Below are 9,650 nucleotides of genomic sequence, written 5' to 3' on the forward strand. Positions count from 1 at the left end.
GCGCAGGTGAAGATGTCGTGACAGGCTAGTGCAGGTCGTCGTGCACTGCCAACGGTGGTCTGAGCGGTAGGGCAGCCGCCGGAGCTGCAGCACATAGAGTCGACGGACGGGGAGAGGCGGCGGCGCACAGAGCCGACGGGCTAGGCGGAGGCGGCGCTAGCAGGCGCAGCTGCGCCAAGAACGCGGCGGCGGCGGAGACATGTTCAGTATCGCAGCCAGCCGGGCTGGGCGGTGGCGGCTGTTTGCGTAGTAAGAACGCCAGCCGGGCTGGGCGACGGTGGAGAGCTGGCCACTAACGAAGCCGGCCGAGCTGGGGGGGGGGGGGAGGGGGGGCGGAGGGGCGGCGGCGGGCTGGGCGGCGAAAACCAGACGACAGACGGAATCTTAGTTTTCGACGAAAATTTACCGACGGAATTCCAGAGTCAGCTGTAGGCCCTGGACCGAAGCTCTGATACCAATTGTTGGTGTTGGACTCACACACTCACACACACAAACCTGCACATTAGGGTTAGGTGCAGGATGGAGAAGCTCACACACAGAAAATGAGAGAGAGAGAGAGAGAGAGAGAAAGAAAGAAAGAAAGATATATTAACGTCTACGAGAGGCCGAAGGCCTATGAGACAAGAAATAATACAACTGTGTTCTTCCGGTCATCGGAAGAAAAGAAACAAAAGAAAAAGTGTGCATGTGTCTGGATACAACTGTGAATCATCATGGATCGGTGGAGCCCATATACAAACAATATAAGGGGGGTGGGGATGTGGATGGAGTGCTAGGGCAAGATGCATCTCTATATGCTGAAGGGGTAGTACAAGCATGCTATGCAGATCTATGTCTAACTCCATCCAGTGCCATAAGAGGGATATAAGATATCATACATCGCCGATGCTGAGGCTGTGAATGGCATGAACATGTACCCTGAGTCTGAATGAAAGCGAGCTAGCCTCTCCTGTGTCTCCATCTGGTGTCTCATTCGGATAGCTGCTATCTCTCGGTGATGGAGTCGGGGTGCTCTATGTCCAGTCTGTCTAGGTCTCCTCCTGGCTCTCAATTCCTCTGCTCTCTGTGCGGTCACCCCACGTGGTACATCAGCTGGCACTGGCATAGCTCTCTGGAAGAAATCTGTGAGCTGGGACTGTCTCCCACCCCTAGTGGGAGCGGGTGTTTGGAGGAGTCTCTCTCGAGAACTATGAAGCTCTAGTAGTAGTCTGCCAAGCTGTCGCTGGTCCGAGGCCTCCATCAACTGATGTAGTGAAGAGTGCTCCTCAAACAATCCTGCATATCTATCTCTGACTCCCTGGTGGGCTCTACATCTACATACAAAGTGATCCTCAGTCTCCACCTCCTCGCGGCACAATCTGCATATCCGCTCAGCTCTAGGAACCCGTGCCGCTCTCCCAGCCTCTATCTCTAGCTGATGTGATGAGACTCGTAGCTGTCCAATAGCAACACGAGAGCTGTGTGGCATGTATACATCCATGTACCGCGGTCAATGTATACACCCATCCCTGAGATGCTCATAAAGTGGTCTCTGTAATACAGCATCTTCGGTGGTAGTGGGCTCTCTGGTGCTGTCCATGTCTCCTGTATGTAGTGCTACCATATGTCCTGTCTCATCACTCTGTTCCTCTCATTGAGAGAGAGGTAACCCCGTGGAGCAGACTGATCATACTGAAAAGGTGGCAACCACTCAATGTCTATACCATGATGTGAGAACCACTGTAGCATCTATGCATACCAAGATCTAGTGTGTCCAGCCTCGGCCAGCTGTCTGGATGCCTCAAAAGCTCGGCGGGATAATCTCTCCATGGGCATCTCCCTCATCCTGTATATAAAGGAGATCGTCTAGAACAATGCCTCCACTGCCATAGGTGGTGCAGCAAACTCAGCTCGAACAATGTCGTGCGGGACGGATGGTTTGCTGCGTATCATCCTCGAGAGCATCAAGATCTGTGGTCTCTCCAGCTGTACCCATGTGGAGGCTGCAAGCCCTGGTGCCCAAACCACTGCTGCATACATCAAGGCTGGTGTCACTAATGTATCAAAGAGCCACCCCTTTGTGCGGGGTTCCTGAAAATGTGCCTGATGACACTGACGCTCAAGGCCAGCAAGAGCTGCATACCCCCGGGTCACTCTGTCTCGGACTGCCTGAGCCATGGAGAAGCGTCCAGCTGAGCTAGTAAATGTGATGCCAAGGTAAACATAAGAGCTCACCACCTCGACCCGCCCTCCTGCTAATGTGAGAGTAGTGTGGCTCCTGACTGCGGGTGAAGTGTGGAAGATCATAACCTTGGTTTTCCCAAGGTTCACTGTGAGCCCCTGCTGTGCGCAGAAGTCATCAAGAGCCACAAGGTGTCTTTGAAGCCCAACCTGCGTGTCGGATACCAAGACGATGTCATCAGCATAAAGCATAACATGGACAGTAATACCTGATAGCTCAACCCTAGAGCCTCCTCCCTGTGTGATGTAATCGACCACCTCATCAATATAGAGCCCAAAGAGCGTGGGGGAGAGCGGGCACCCCTGCTTCACACCAATGGTGCTAGCAACTGTGTCGGACAAGTCTCCTGGGCATCGGACTCTCCCAAAGACCTGCTCATATAGCCTGTATATGCCCCACATCATGTCTGAAGGTATGCCTAGTGTCTGTAGTCGCCGAAAGAGGCGCTCTCTGGGCACAGTATCAAATGCCTTGCAGAAATCCACAAAGCAATAATAGAGCCGTTGCCTCCGTGCCTTGGCCTAATCAATCAGGCACCTCAATGTAAAAATGTGGTCGATGGTCGAGAAGGCTCGATGGAAGCCTGCCTAGCTTGCTGCTCTCAATCCCCCAACCTCTGCATGAGTGCTCAGCTCTGCCTCCAAAACTGCCCCGTATAGTTTGGCCAATATATGGCCAATCATGATGGTCCTGTAGTTCCCGGGGTCTAGTACATCTCCCGCTTTATGGATCGGCACAATAGTGTGCATCGTCCGGTATCGCCCATGAAGAGGATTTTCTTGGAAGTACAGATGTGGGTTATGAGCCCTGCAAAGTCGTCAACGATGCGGGAGCATACTAACAAGCTGCAGGCTCTTCAGCAGAAAGTTCTCCAGGCTGGGAAGGAGATATCGTCACAGGACATGGCCATAACGTTGCTGTCGCATTTGCCCTCTCAGTACTTAGCATTTTACTCGTCTTTGATTACCAATGGCAGGCTCAGCACCATTACGTGGGAGGAGCTTGTGCCCATGGTCTTGGACCAAGAGGAACGATTCACGAACCCTCCACAGGGTGGAGGTTCGGAGGCCTTAACTGGCCAACAGTTGAAAGGCCGTAACACGGGCAAAGGGAAGGCTTCATCGGAGAAGTTTTCTGAGAAGAAGTCTGACGCCGACCGCGAGAAACTAAAGGCAGAGAGGACCTGTAATGATTGTGGCGAGAAAGGCCACTATTGGAGACAGTGTCCCAAGCAGAAGACCGAGAAAGGTGAAGATTCCTCAGCAGCAATCATGAAGACTCCGGCTTTTGTGTACGTGGAGGTGATGGACACAGATGTTTCATTTTCTTCAGGCAGGGAGGAGATTGGAGGACTCTCCGTAACGGATACTTGGGAGTGGATTCTAGACAGTGGTGCTTCCAGGCACATGACTCCTTCCGGTTTAGATTTATAGGATCTCCACAGGTATTCTGGTCACATTCTTACTGGGATATATCCACTATCCTAGTTCCCAGAGCGAGGGCAGGTTGGAGATAGTTCTCGATGGCAAAGGAGAGAAGCATTCCTCCCAGGTGTTGTATGTTCTGTCCCTTGGTTTTCATCTGTTGTTAGTGCATCAGGTTTGCAAGACTGGCGTACGGGTAGAGTTTGATGAGCATTTTGTTGCTCTCCGGGACAAGGCTACAGGCCAGGTGGTTTGGGAAGGCGGGGTGGAGAATGGAGTTTACAAGCTTTCAGCACTCTCTCTCCCAGGTCCTTAGTTTTGTAATGAGTGGCAGTGTGGTAATGGCCACTTAAGTGTGGATGCGCTGCAGGTGCAGGCTTTCTGGGGACCAGATGGAGGATAGCTTGCCAATTGATGGCAGCAGTTGGCAAGAACTTTCGAGTACTGATGTTGGTGGTTCTTGTGTTCGTCGCTCAGAGGAAACTGAACAGGTAACTTATGCTCTGATGTCTTGTAGTATTCGGGACAAAGAAACTCCTGTAGATGAGGAAGTTATTTCCACGGGGACCTCTTGGAAAGCCAGGCAGGTGGCAGTTGATTACTTGCAGAAGGAGGTGGATTCTCCAGACTTTGTGGTTCCGAATTCAGAGGGGGTGGTTGACAGGTTTCAGAAGGCCTTGCGTGGTCTTCAGCAGGTTTCTAGGACTTGGCTTTCCACTGTAAATAACAGGCGTTGATCCTTGTGACCAGTGTGATGCCTTTTTGACTCGGAAGTAGAATGGTTCATTGGTTTGGTTGATGGATACCAGATTGGACGTGAGCTTCCTGATGAGGCAGTTGAGCTCATGGTTGCAGATGACTCTTTGGGAGGCAGGATTACGTATCTTGTGGTTTTTGCAGCATGCGAAGGATCATGGACTCTTTTACATAGGAGGGGGATTGATGGATGGAGTTTGACTCCACGGTTGGAGTGACTCAGATTGGGGAGGAGATCTAGACACGAGGAGATCTACTTCAGGCCCAAGAGCAGTTTTATGGAGCAGTAAGAGGCAGTCATCTTTTGCCTTGTCGACGACAAAGCCAGAGTACCGGGCTGCTTGTGGTGCTGCTTGTGAGGTGGTGAGGTTGCAGAGGTTGCATGGCAAGATTGGGCTTCCACTGGAGGAACCCACGGTCATCCAGAGGCACTTTGTTCGCGAGCAGATCGTTGCTAATGACATCTTGCTAGAGTTCTGTTGGACGGAGGACAGTACGATGGACCTCTTCACGAAGTCGCTATCTCAGGATTTGCTCCGGCGACACCCCAGCTCCCTGTGGTTGGTTTCACAGCCCCAGGAGCTGAGAGGGGGTGTTAGAAGTCATCTCCTGTCTTTATGTAGACACCAGGGCCTTTGTTGTGGGTGTGCCCGCCCTTGTAGGTGTTGTTCTCATTTTTCCTCACTCGTATTTCTACCCCATTTTTTCTATGGCTTGGGAGGCAGCCCTGAGGTGGCAGGAGATCCTATTCCTTGGCCGACTGCATCTATGTGTTTACTGGTGCTGGCCGACTATGTGGACATCTTCTTGATACTGGCCGACTGGGTGTTATGCTACTCGTGGAGATTTGGACTCCTGTCGGTTGTCCTAGAGCAGGCCGACTGCTGTATGGGGGCCATATAAAATGGCCCCACAGTCCCTTGCCATTCTGGTATCATATTCCGGGATCTTGTGTATATATAGTAGAGTTATACGCCTCTCTCTCCATTGCTTTCTATTTTCTGCACTTGCTCGTGTTTCCAGATTTTGTCATCATCTCCACTGCGTATTCTGACAGGTCTTGGGGAAGAGGGTTGGCAAAGGGTTGAGAGGCTCCAAGATATGATGTTTCCTGCATATTTTGGAGCAAACCTTAAGGGGCTCATTCCATCATTCTTGCATAGTTTGGAGCAGCACCATTGATAGAGGATGCACTTTTCTAGGTGGTGACGCACCTATATTGACTCAACACAGACTCCTGAGCATTGCATTGGAGTCATCCTGACAACTGCACAGCATGTACATGATAGAGTGTATGCTAGAGTCACTCACTGGTTTTTCACACAAGGGCTTTACATGGACCACTTGCCACCCTTCCAGTATGCACCTCCCGAGTCCCTTCACCTCACTCATCAAAATGTTAATGAGCTTAATCATTCTGATCTCCTTGGCCTGCATACTCACACTACATGGTTCACATCTCAAGAGATACACCCGAAAATGCAATTTTACTGAGGTCACTTCCTGCGGCTCACAGCGGATGGATTTATCCAGAGGCTTGAATACCTGTACGGACACAAGTCACATGCCATGCAGATTGCGAATGGGCAGATTCAAGTCTCATCTCACAGCCTCAGAGAGGAGATGGTAGAGCAGAGGGCATTTCTTGGGAGGACTAGATCTACAGACTTTGCTCTATGGAGGTCGAGGCAAAGGAACATTATATCTATAGATGCCCATTGTATTATTACGAGATCCAGAGGAGATTTCATTGCCTCTTCAGAGAGGAATTTGGACCATGGTTATAGTTGTCAAGTACGAAGGTACGAAACGAGACGAAGGTATGAAAAAACGGTACCGGTACAAGACTTTTTAGTTCGGAAAAATAAGTTCGATAGAGGTACGGCCGACTTTAAAAAAACACTTGAAAAATAGATATTTGTACACATTTAGAGATGCAAAGTCGAGAGAAGGTGGCAAGGTAGAAAGCCCCCATTGCCCAAACAACCATAAAAAACAGTAAAGCAAAACATGAAGAAAAAAAACGGACAACTCACAACCATCCATCACAAGCTTCTTCTAGGTGAGCACCAAGGGCCCTTGGATTCCAAGGACCCTCTAGGAGGACCAAATGACATATAGAGCCAGCAGTCACACCATCCCGTCTCCCAAGAGTCACCCTAGATTGAGCGCATCAATTGTAGTGTGCCAAATACTCACCGTGTTTTGGCCTGAGGCGGATCTCCATGCGGCAACTTTCCAGGAGATTCCCACAGGCAGTGGATATAAGGTTTGAGGTTCTAGATTCACCCATCTTGGACATTTTGGATGGATGATGATGCAAACAGTGTTCTAGCCAGACTAATTAGGAGAACCACATAGCCAAGCAAAGCCAGATTGGTGGACCCAACCCATAAAACTGCACCAAGAGATAGAACCAGTGCTAGCATAACATACCTAAATGCCACCCAAGTTCGTGCATATAATGCACAAGAGATAAAGTCAGCCAAGAAGTTTCATAAAGCTAGTGCTTAAGGACTCGGGACTCATAAAAGAAAAACCCAAAGCACAATACATGGCGAATTGCAATTTTACTTAAAATGTGCCTTATGACACCGTACATATCATAAATGTGTGCCTCATAACACCATAAACGTCATCTAATTGCAAATCACTGACACTGCACAATTGCCAATAGGCCACACAAATCAACCCTTCTTTTTTATCATGCCTAGCATGATGTGCCATAATCCATTGGCGTTCTATCATATGTTGATATGATATTGCATTCTATCTTCGATTGCTATGGGAGTTTATAAAATGTTGATATGGAATCATGACAGAACATGGACCAATTTATAAAATGTTGATATGGAACATGACAGAGCATGGACCATATATGATTCTTGACATTGCAAACAATACTTGAAGGACTAGGGAATGGTGAAGGGTGGTCACAACAAATCCTTTTAAGTGTGATGCAAGAACTCAGCAGACCCTCCACTGTCCTGTTGGTCTCATACTACAACACAAAAATCCTCAAAATCTTCTGCTGCAACTCTCCAGCATATTATCTTCAACTGCAACTCTGTAGTGCATCATCAAAATCTTCAACTACTACTCTCTAGCATAACTACATCACCGATGGAAGGAGCTGAAATGAACAAAATGAGATAAACATTACCCAAGCAACATAAATGCCCTTCATGATGAGAGAAGATGTTCTCTCAGGATGCCCATCCTCTTCATCATCATGTAATGCTTCTAGAAACGTTTCCCTGTTTACAAACATGATGTGTCCATGTAGGTCCAGTTTATTGAGGGAGTGAAAGTACAGAACATTGGGCCCAAATGGAGTTAACGGAGCCAGCAAACAAGGAGGAGACCCACCCTCCCATTCCCATCATGGAAGGGGTGAATTACTTCAAACTCCATAAAGAACCGGAAAACCAAATCAAGCAACTGGGGAACTAGATTTGTGCGGTTCTGTTCACTAAATATCTCTGAAATTTTCCCGTTCACCTTTCTGACCAGGTTATTTAGCGCCGCACAGACTGAATAAGCTCTTTGCAACACCTCCAAAGCTCGATGGCCTACACACTGTCCTTCCCAAAATCGAGAGACTCACATTCAATGCCACATACTACTAAGTGGACAAAATGAACCTGCATTGTTTTTCTGAATTCGGCAGCGATGTTGTCCTCCTCTGCCTTAAAGTTCTCAACATATTGTTGTATTTTGCTGACCATATCTCAGTACTCATAGGTTGTGTGGGTCTCCAGCGTGGGTATTGACCGAGCATAAATGAAATTTCTTCCATACTTAGGGGAAATCAAGCGGAGGAAGAAGTCAAGTAAGAAAGAATTAGAGAATTGAGCGACAAGACAAGGAGCCTAATAAGAACAAGACAACAAAAAAAAAAAAAGCTTCTCAGATGCAGGGCAGGATTAATGTAGAGGACCAAAAAAGAAGGCGTGGGCTAGGGACACAGAATTCCACTGAGACTGCGATGCACAGTTTGGTGAAAGGAGAAATTGAGCGCAGGAAGGACACAAAATGGACGGTGAAAGAAGAGGCGACAGACGAATTGGGCCCTTTGGTGAAGGCGGTGAAAGAACATATGACGAGGGCTGGGCCTGGGAAAGCAGATGTGTGATGGCGGGCTCTGGCGAACAGACAAAGGGCTCTATAAGAACTTTAATGCATAAGAGATCTCATGCATAGCTTTTACGTTTAATCTTTTATTTTAATTTTAGGATGCAAGTAATTATAGATATGATAGGTTTTCAGATCTTACGAGCAAGAGGATCGGACATGGCCAGCCCGTAGACGACGGGCTCTTACCCTGGGCAAATGCATGCATTCCGTTAGGAGCCCAGCTGGCACAGCTGCTCCTTCTTCACGGACGTGGCAGCAAGGTCCCACCATTTCTGCAAACGGAATGCATCCCAGGCTTATCGGACTGCACAGGCAGACGGGCAGAGACCGAATTACATGCAGCCACGCATGCGCCCCGGATGGCAACGGCAGTTGCACCGTTCTTCCTCGTAACTTCGTCGTTCTCCCAGCCTTTTTCTTTCTTATTATAAATTCATGCACAGTGCATGTTTCGTTTTTTCTTTTTTTGCTTTTGGATGCATGGACATTAAACCTGCTGAAGGACACATAGGCTGCAGAACTCGAGCAAGTGTTTTATTTCTATTTTTATGTGAACATAAATAAGCTTACGTATAGCTTCAACACAACAAACAGGGGCTTAATTTAATCCAATAGTGAGCTATTGCACTTTGCATAGCATTATGTAGTTCATGCATGGTGGTAATAGTACAATAATTACTGCTAACGATGCTGCTTCACAAAGTTACATGAAAATTATTTAAGTGAGGATTCATATTCAAATTTTATACTTGATAGGGATTTGTGAATAATTGGTGTTTATGATTGATGATTGATGTTTGAGAATGAATAGTTGTGGATTTATGATGATGGATTTTTAAATAACTGGTACAAATTTCAATACGCTTCTGCAACAAACATCTATATCCCTTTCATCTTAGTGCTCTCCATGGACCACGTAGGTCGTGTTGTTCCTAGGAGAGATGGTGTTTCCCCACAATGATTACCTGGACAAAGCATTAAAGAGAAATTAGATGCTAGTCAAATAATGGGGGAAGCCAATGAGATAACATACAATGGGATGACTACGTGCCTTCCTTCCAAGTGGAAGTGGAGGGATACACTTCGTACATGGAGATGTTGAGTGCAAGAAG

This window comes from Cibotium barometz, chromosome 3 (genome assembly GCF_041138505.1).
Source record: "Cibotium barometz isolate CiBa-2024 chromosome 3, ASM4113850v1, whole genome shotgun sequence".
In the NCBI taxonomy this organism is placed as follows: Eukaryota; Viridiplantae; Streptophyta; class Polypodiopsida; order Cyatheales; family Cibotiaceae; genus Cibotium; species Cibotium barometz.